The sequence below is a fragment of the Macrotis lagotis genome, chromosome 1 (assembly GCF_037893015.1).
Source record: "Macrotis lagotis isolate mMagLag1 chromosome 1, bilby.v1.9.chrom.fasta, whole genome shotgun sequence".
NCBI classification, from domain to species: domain Eukaryota; kingdom Metazoa; phylum Chordata; class Mammalia; order Peramelemorphia; family Peramelidae; genus Macrotis; species Macrotis lagotis.
Genome location: NC_133658.1, coordinates 536868803 through 536877140, shown reverse-complemented (window position 1 = coordinate 536877140; position 8338 = coordinate 536868803). Strand labels below are relative to the sequence as shown.

The following is an 8338-nucleotide window of genomic DNA, read 5'->3' as shown; positions in this document are numbered from 1 at the left end:
CCCAAAAAATATATACCCTCATGAGCAGTAAAGAGGAAAAAATTAAAATAAAAAAATAGTAATAATAGGGGCAGCTAGGTGGCACAGTGGATGGAGCACTGGCCCTGCAGTCAGGAGCACCTGAGTTCAAATCTGGCCCCAGACACCCAACAATCACCCAGCTGTGTGACCCTGGGCAAGCCACCCTAACTTCACTGTCCTGCAAAAACCAAAAAAACAAAATAAAATAAAATGATAAAAATAATAATAGGGGTAGCCAGGTGGCACAGTGGACAGAGTAATGGCCCCAGAGTCAGGAGCACCCTGCTCCAAATCTGGCCTCAGACATCCAACAATCACCCAGCTGTGTGGCCCTGGGCAAGCCACCCAACCCCATCTGCCCTGCAAACCCCCCCCAAAGAATAATAATAATAATAATAATAATAGTAATAATAATAAATGTGCTTTATTCTGTTTCTGTTTTCTAGTTCAGCTGTTTTTTCAATGAGGTGTTTCACATTTTCTTCTAATTGTTCATTCTTTTGGTGTTGAAGTATTGTGTCCTGACTTCTCGTAAAGTCAGAAACTTCCTTCAGCTCCATTCTAGAGCTGAAGAATTTGTTTTCCTGAGAGAACTTTCTCATCTCTTTTTCCATCTGGCCAGTTCTGCTTTTTAAAGCATTCTTCTCCTCATTAACTTTTTGAACTGTTTCATCCATTTGGCTAAGCTGGTTTTTAACATACTATTTTCTTCAGCATTTTTTTTTGGATCTCCTTGACTAAGTTGCTGACTTATTTTTCATTATTTTTTTCCCAATTTTTCTTCTATCTCCCTCATTTGATTTTCAAAATTTTTTTTGAGCTCTGTTATAGCCTGAACCCAATTTCCATTTTTCTTGCAGTCTTTAGATGCAGCACCTTGGACTTCCTCATCTTCAGACTGAATATTTTGATCCTTCTTGGGATCACAGACAAAGTATTTCTCAATAGTGTTCCTCTTTTTTTTCTGTTTACTCATTTTCCCAGCCTGTGCCTGGGAATTAGTGGGACGCCCCCCTCCACAAGGGGTCTCAGTGTGTGAAGCTCTATCTTCCCTCCTGGTCTGTGAATACCACGGGACTGAGGTGGGGGGGGGGGGGCTGCTGTTCTATGGGGGGGCCTAGACTGTGATCAGGCTCTGAATGTGGTCAGAGCCCCAGAGTCCTGTTCCAGGGACAGAGAACAGAGCTCAGCAGTCTCTCTCCACCCCCCTACCTAGTTTGAGTACTCAAGGCTGAGCTGCCTGGGGGCTCCTGCTTCCCTACTCCCCCTGCTTCCATTTCCTGGATCTGGGCTTCCTTCTGATTTTTTAAGGGCCTGATTTTTTTTATATTGGAATTATTTATCTATTTGGAATTTGTTGTAGTACTACTGATATATCTGCACAGGTAATAATAATAGCTACCATTTATAGAATGTTTATGATTTACCAGATACTTATATGAAGCACTTTTACAGTGATTATTTCATTTGACTCTCCCAATAACTTTGAGAGGGAGGTGCTATTAATATTCCCATTTTATACTTGAGGAAACTGAGGCAAACAGTGGTTAAATACTTTCCTGAGGGTCACAGAGCTAGTGAGAGTCTGAGGCTGGATTTGAACTCAGCTCTTCCTTACTCCAGGCTTGGTGCTGTCTCTACTATGCCATCTATCTACATCCCTGATTCATTCTGATTTGTATCCTAAAGGGCAAACAAAGTTTAAGGCTAGAATGGGATTTATTTGGAGTTTCTAGACACTATGAACCCTGGTTTGTATTTACTCATATGACACTTTTGGGGCCATCTAGGTGACACAGCAGATAGCACCAGCTCTGGAGTCTGATGGATTTGAGTTCAAATTCAGTTTCAGACACTTATTATCTGTATGACCCTGGGAAAAGTCACTTAACTCCGATTGCCTCAAAAAAAAAAAGAATTTGGATTTTTTGGTTTCAGAAGAGGACCAAGACAAAAAATGTGGATGTGAATCAGCAAGATGAAACAGATTAGAAGGAAGGGGAAAGGCTATTTACATGGTAGTCATACATAGGGGGTGGGATAAATTAATAAGAAAAAAGGTAGAGAAGAAAGCAGTAAAACATTCTTCATCACTTATGACACTCAAATGTTGGCTTGTGGCCCATATAAAATAAAAATTTGTTTGATTGACCTTTAGAGGCCTTCATATTGCAGTTCTAGCCTATCTTTCTAGCCTACTTGCTCTTCTTTCTATGTTGTGTACCATCTCCTGCCTCCATGTCTTTGGATCAGGGTTTCAGAAACCAGTTTCTTCTGGTAGAAATAAAATCCTTAAAGTCTAACTAACCACATGAGCCTCAGGGGAATTTAAGACCAGTAAGAACCTTAAATAGAAAATGGTTCCTTCCCCTTTTGCCTAAAGGAGAAAATCTCCTTCAAAATGTATATGGTGTAGGGTGACTAGGTGATACAGTGGATAGAGCACCGGCCCTAGAGTCAGGAGTACCTGAGTTCAAATCCGAACTCAAACACTTAGTAATTACCTAGCTGTGTGATCTTGGGTAAGCCACTTAACCCCATTGCCTTGCAAAAGACTAAAAAGAAAAAAAGTATATGGTGACCTAGAGTGAGTGGAGATACTCAATATCAGATAAGAAAGAGGTCAAGAGACTGGAGGCATCTATAAGACTATAAGTCAGGGTATATGCAGTACCCAGATAGTGTTTTAGAAGGGTGTAGACCCTCCTCCATCTTTTTTTTGAACATCCATCTCCACTCCTCTCAGGTCCCAAGGTCAAGAGACAGGCAAAGTAGACTTTACTGATCTAAAGTAACTAATTCCAGGGCAGCTAGGTGGTTCAGTGGATAAGAGCACTGGCCCTGGAGTCAGGAGTACCTGAGTTCAAATCCAGCCTCAGACACTTAATAATTACCTAGCTGTGTGGCCTTGGGCAAGTTACTTAATCCCATTGCCTTGCAAAAAATAAAATAAAAAAAATAACTAATTCCATTGTATCAGAGATCACTGAAGGGAAGATTCCTGAAGGGAAGCTTCACATTTGTAAAGGTCCTGGCATAAATGATAGGGTACTCCTTTTAATAGAATGTTTAATATCCAGCAATTCCACCCCATCCTAAATTGTTCCCTGTCCCATCTTGAGTTGGGGTCACTCCCTTCTTTAATTGAACAAGCCAGAGGTGGCTTTTCATATCCCACCTTCTGATAGTCAAAACTATAAAAACCAGTGCTAGACTCCATTTTGGAGGTTTGGCTCTCTAAAAATATTAATAAATGTGAGTATGTAAATATAACTCTGCTTTATTTTTTCTTAAGGCCAAACCCTGGAGGTTAATGTTTGTCCTTATTAGGACAAACTCTGAGGATTAATATATATTTAATTTAATTATTATTTTTCAGGCCAAAACTCAGTGAGGATCCTTCCTCAACTTGTAGTGATTTTTTTTTCCTCTGAAAAACTTTTGATATAGTATGGTAATGGCTGATGCAATCATGACTTGATACAATATAGAAATATGATTACCTTGAATTCCTCCATTTTCCCCTTAAAATTTGTTAAATCCAAGGTGTATTTATACATTAAAATTTTTTTTTAGGAAGACTCAACATTTATCAAGCACCTTTAGTTGTGAAAGGTACAGTGCCGAGCACTGTACCAAGATACATAGAGTGACACAGACAAACATTCAGCCCGTGAGAGGGATTAAAGGCTAATATGGATTTATGAAACACAAACAAACGATGTAAAATGAAAAACATTCTTTACTGTTCAACATCTTGCCCAGCTGTCATTCCTACCTCTCCCTAAACATAATTTTTATCAGTTTTCAATTCACAGGGATTTCAATCACTATTGATTAGTTCACAGAGAATTCAACCTAGAAATGGGACGTCACTTCATTAATACTTTGAAAACAGGGTATGAATGAGTTTGACTAATAATGACCAGGCAGTTCAATCATTAATATTTTTCAAACAGGGCAGCCCCTAAAAGTGATGAATTAAGTACTTTTAATTTGCTGAAAGTCTATAATAGGAATAAAATTTTCCTGTATTTTTTATTAGTGATTTTTTAATTGATTTATATTCCTAATTTATCGAACTTTCAAGCTGCCTAGGAATCCAGGCTGTCAGCAACTATGTTAGCCATAGTCCTAACAACCAAGTTCTCCAGGCTCCTCCCCCAATGATCAGCTGGATTTTCTCTCTATAACATAAATCTCATTTAAGTAGATGATTAAATTACAACATTCGGTCACATCTTCAAAAACTATTCATATGTGGGAACAGCTTCACATAGTACCAGACTTGGTTTTTTTCTCAAGTCTTTTCCTTTCCAAGACAAAAAACACAAAAACCAAGGAATGGAATGAGATGGGTTTTTTCCCTATCAAGACGAAAACAATGAAATTCAGAACTGGATCACTTGGCCCTTTCTCTCCTTAACTCCTCCCAGTTCAAAATGCTTAAACCTCTTCATGGCAAGCTTCCTCTTACACCTGCAGCTGGGTTCCACACAGTCAAGCCTCAGTACAATCTTTTTTAGGGTTTTTTTTTCCTTTTTCTGAAAACTTTCTTTTGTCTGCCCACCACAACCGCTCTGCTTCCGATGGTTTTGTCTTTTCCCCAGTTCCTTCAGGGAATCCTGGCTTTTCTCGAACTGCGTCACTTTCTAAGGCTTGCCGCACTTTTTGCGCAAAGTTCTGCGGATTCAGGGACGTTCACCAAAGGACAACGCCGCGCTCTCCACCAGGTTCCTCCTGTGGCCAGGCCGCGGGGGTCCCTCGGCCGAGGACGAGGACGAGCTGCAGAAGACGACAGGCTTCGAGGGCTGACAGCAGATCACTGAGGCTATGCATTAAAATTTATTTTCATTTCTCTTTAATTAGAATAGAATCCTAGCTCCTAAGCGGAGCCAGAGAGCCAGAAAAAAAAGGATAGTAACAGATCTATTATTCACAGAAAAAGAGAATGAGCCAGAAAAATAAACTGTGAGGAAATTATTGGTGTTCATTGGTTGGAGGGGGAAGAAATGAATGAAAAGAATAATATTGATTTTTAATATTTTATACCTCCTCCGAAACTCTTAAAAGAAAATATCAAGTCTTGCGAACAGTCAGCATATTTTGGAGATACTCCATTTCCAAGAGCTAAAGTCCAGCAAGCATGCTATGTCCTGAGTTGCATGTAATAATGATCCTTTGCGTCCTGAATGATCTCACCCTCTGACAAAGTGTATTGCTTGGACTAGCACCAGGTGTTCTGTCACAGAATTCTGATTCTATACTCCACAGAGTAATCATGACCCCAAGACTTGAGACAATGACTGTTCCCATGGGAACCAAGGACACCAGTATTGTCTCAAAAAATGCCAACCATGAGAATTATCTCAAGATCTAAGAATGATTGTGTTGTTGTCCAAATCCTTTCATATATATAAGTGGCCCCAGCATCAGCAGTATTAAACCTTCCTTCTTAAGTTTACAAACCTTCTGTTTGTAAACATAATTTTCCTCAGCCTGATATTAATTAAACTTCTTTTCATTTTCTTATTTTCCTTTCTCTAGCCTGCTCTTTTTTGGCTCTGATCAATGTTAAAAGTCAGTTCTCTAATTGACAGAATCTAGTTCTTCCCTGCTGGCAAAGTGGAGAGAGAGAGAGAGAGAGAGCTAATCCTAAAGCCAGGAAGACCTGGGTGCATGTCCCACTTCTGAGAGTCTGTGGGACCTTAGCTAAGTCACTTAAACCCTTTATATTCTGCACAAAACCCAGAAATTATATCAGTAAACTCTAGATCCACTCCCTATCCCTATCTTATCCTATATTTGAGCAGAAAGAATGATATTAGGGGGAAAAAACTTGAAAAGAAAGAAAAACATTCTCTTAATAGGAAATTAGGCCCAAGAGATAAACTAGCTTACCCAATGTCACAGATAGTTGCAAAATTAGGTTTTGGGGGGGGTGTGGCTAGGTGGCACAGTGGACAGAGCACCAACCCTGGAGTCAGGAGGATTAAATCCAATCTCAGATATTTAATAATTACCTAACTGTGTGACCTTGGGCAAGTCACTTAACCCCACTGTTTTGCAAAAAAAAATTAGGCTTTGGAGCTAAGCCCTATCACTGTCAACTAGGTTCATTATAATAATATGCTTGTTGCCTCTCTCATTTTTTTTTCTTAACCAAATCCCGCTCATTCTTCAAGGCCATCCTCAAGAACCACATTTCCATGAGGTCTACACTGTCTTCTTGAATCCCCATAAACTTTTCTGTCCCTCCAACTTATTTTTAGCATTTCATAAGTATTAAAAATATATTAAATATGCATCTACTCTGTGGTAGGGAGGGGCAAATAGAGACAGAAATGAAACAGTTCTTGCTTATATTTTTCATATACATGGCTCTCTATGTTATTTAACTATTTCAAGAGTATTTTTGTCTTGTTTCCCTAAGAAACATAAGTTCCTTAAAGGCAGAGACCATAAAATATATATTTTTTTATGTCTTTCCACAGTGTCTACCATTGTGCAAAGTACTCATAATAGATATTTGTTGGACAGTATTCTTTTTCTGTAAAGGGAAAGATTCAAAAACTCATGATGTATTTTGCTAATTAATTAATAACAACAATTTCCTGTTACAAAATAGCAAAGCATAATGAAACATAGTACAAAGGACCTTAGGTGACCTTCTGAAGACCAGCTCTTCAGCTAACCAGCCTGTGACTTTGGGGAGTCAAAATCTGTCTAGGTCTCTGTTTCTTCATCTGCAAAATGGAGTCAAACTATGTAAAGAATTTTCCAAACCTTAAAGCACTATATAAATGCCAGCTATTATCTATAATAATAATAATAATAATAATTATTATTATTATTATTATTATTATTATATGACCCTTAAGGTACTTTCCAGCTCTAATGATCTATGATTCTATTTTGTTTCCCCTTCCTCTCATTTCAATTCACATCCTTTCTGAACTTAACCAACCACTTCCCCCACCCCCCACTTCCCAAGCAGACAACCGGCCTTTTAGCGTTCAGACATAAAGCCTGCTTGAATGTGGTTAGATAAATTTCCTGGCATCAAAAACATGATTCAGCACAAGACCATCTACTCATTCAAAAGTTCATTTAGTAGATTTAAAAACAATGCTTCTTTCCAGAGTCTTCTTCTTCAGGAACACCATTTATGGACAAATGCTTGTCCAGGTCTAAGCAGACTTAGCTGACCTTAGGAAGTAGTCTATTGGCATTTTATTTTAGAAAATTGCAAATGAGGATCAGTTAGCTATAGTTTATATCAAAGCTAGCAGGCTAACAGTAAATAGAGGCTAGATAATCTAAGAAGCATAAAAGAGCGAGCGAGAATCACAGGAGTTTTATGAAACCACATCTTAACTTTTTTTCACATCTTAACTTGTAGTAGACTTTTGGGACGATTGCTTTTATTTCCTTAATAGACTGCAAATGCCTTCTCTTCACTCACACAGTCACCATTCTAATTCAAGCCCTCACCTCTTTTTTGCTTGGATTAGTGTAGTAGTTCACTTATTGGGTGTGCCATTTCAATCCTCTTTCCTCTCTAATTCATTCTCCATACAGCTACCAAAATGATCATTTTTAAAGTTCTACTCTGACCTCTTCACTCATCAATGCAAAAAGTTCTAGTATTTCCTTATTGACTCTAGGATAAAATACAAACTATTGCACCATTTAATGCCCTCCACAATCTGGTTCTAGACTATCTTTATAATTTTATTACATGTGACTGTCCTTCACATACCTGTATTTCTATCAAGTTGATTCACTTACTGTTTCTCACACATGATATTAGGTTTTCCAGTTGTATGCCTGTCCTCTATTCTAGAAAGCATCCTTTCCTCATCTTAGCTCCTTAGAATTCTGTACTTTCTTCAAAGCTAGCTTCCAGGTAGCCTTTCCCGCCTGTTGAGCTGCTACTGATTCCCATTCATCCAAAATTACTTTGAATTTACTTTCTATATCTTAAATAGTGGCTGGCCAGGAATCACTTGACTGAAGCCTGTCCTTTACCTATGTTTGTGCTTAGATCTGGGATCAGAGGTGAGCTGGATGGAGCCAGCTCCTATTTGTTTGCAAGGATAATTGTTAAATTTCTAATGGGAGCTTTTACATCTAGGAAATTGGTGAACATTACAAATTAGGGTTTGATTTTTGTTGTTGTTAATTGTCCAGATTTAAGAAAGTGCTGGGAAAAGTGTTTCCACACTTGAAACACTTGAAGTGTTTCCGGAAGACCCCTCCTCCCCCAAACTGGTTGGTTCATTTACTAGCATATCCCTTTCTGCGTTCATTATTC

General features: G+C 38.6%; 1 pseudogene; it reads right to left on the bottom strand.

Annotated features, from left to right (window-relative positions):
• Window positions 1–3995: 3995 nt before the first annotated feature.
• Window positions 3996–7826, bottom strand: LOC141505224 (large ribosomal subunit protein eL42-like; annotated as a pseudogene).
• Between the last annotated feature and the right edge of the window lie 512 nt (window positions 7827–8338).